Below are 1,467 nucleotides of genomic sequence, written 5' to 3'. Positions count from 1 at the left end.
ACACCTCAAGGATGCACATAAGGACTAAGTGCATCCCTTCCCAATGAAGCCAGACAAGACAACCCAGCTAAGGGAAAGGGATCCAAAGGCAGGCAACAGAATCTGAGTCAGAGATGGTTCCTGCTCCAATGGTAAAAGGACCAACATGAGGATCAAGCTGCGAGTTTGTGTAGGGGGCCTAGGTCCAGATCATGCATGTTCTTTGGTTGGTGGTTCAGTGTCTGTGAGCTCCCATGGGCCCAGGCTAATTGACTCTGTATGTCTTCTTATGGTGTCCTTCTGCTTCCTCAGTCCTTCTCCAAGACTCCCTGAGCTCTGCCTAATGTTTAGTTGTGTGTCCCTGCATCTGTTTCCATCAGCTGCTGGATGAAGCCTCTCAGATGAGTTATGCTAGACTCCTGTCTTTTCTGGGTCTAGGTTACCTCACTCAGGATGGTATTTTCTAGTTACATACATTTCCCTAGGGCATGATGTCCTTGCTCTTAATATCTGAATAGTATTCCATTGTGTATATAAATGCATTGCATTTTCTTTATCTATTCTTTGATGGAGGGAAATCCAAGTTGTTTCCAATTTCTGTCTATTATGACTAAAGCTGCTAAGAACATAGTTGTGAACGTGGCCTTGTGGTGTGGTAGAACATCTTTTGGGTATATGCCTAGGAGTGGTAGAGCCAGGTCTTGAGTTAGAACTATTTCCAGATGCATTTCCAAAATGGTTGTACAAGTTTGTACTCCCACCAGCAATGGAGGAGTGTTCCCCTTGCTTCTCATCCTTGCCAGCGTGTGCTATCGCTTGAGATTCGATCTTAACCATTCTGACAGGTGTGAGATGGAATCTCGGAGTCATTTTTTGCATTTCCCTGACGACTAAGGATTTTGAACATTTCTTAAAGTGCTTCTCGGTCATTAGAGAGTTCTATGTTGAGAATTCTCTGTTTAACTTTGTACCCCATTTTTAAATTGGGTTACTTGGTTTGTTGCTGTTTAATTTCTTGAATACACACACACACACACACACACACACACCCTGAAATTTAGCCCTCTGTCAAATGTAGGGTTGGTGAAGTTCTTTATCCATTCTGTTGGCTGCCATTTTCTTATTGTCAGTGTCCTTTGCTTTATAGAAGCTTTGAAGTCCCATTTAGTAATTGTTGATCTTAGTGTCTGAGCTGTTGGTGCTCTATTCAGGAACTTGTCTCCTATCCCAATGCATTCGAGACTATTCCCTGCTTTCTCTTCTATTAGATTTAGTGTATCTGGTTTTATGTTGAGGCCTTTTACTCACTTGGACTTGAGTTTTGTGCCAGGTAATAAATATGGATCTCGTTGCATTCTTCTATATGCAGACATCCAATTAGACCAGCACCATTTGTTGAAGATGCTTCCTTTTCTCCACTGTATGCTTTTGGCTTCTTTTTCAAAAAGCAAGTGTCCATAGGAGCATAGGTTTATTTCTGGGTCTTTG

The sequence above is a fragment of the Rattus rattus genome, chromosome 12 (genome assembly GCF_011064425.1).
Source record: "Rattus rattus isolate New Zealand chromosome 12, Rrattus_CSIRO_v1, whole genome shotgun sequence".
In the NCBI taxonomy this organism is placed as follows: domain Eukaryota; kingdom Metazoa; phylum Chordata; class Mammalia; order Rodentia; family Muridae; genus Rattus; species Rattus rattus.
The sequence above is the reverse complement of the archived record's forward strand: the minus strand, read 5'-3'. Positions refer to the sequence as shown.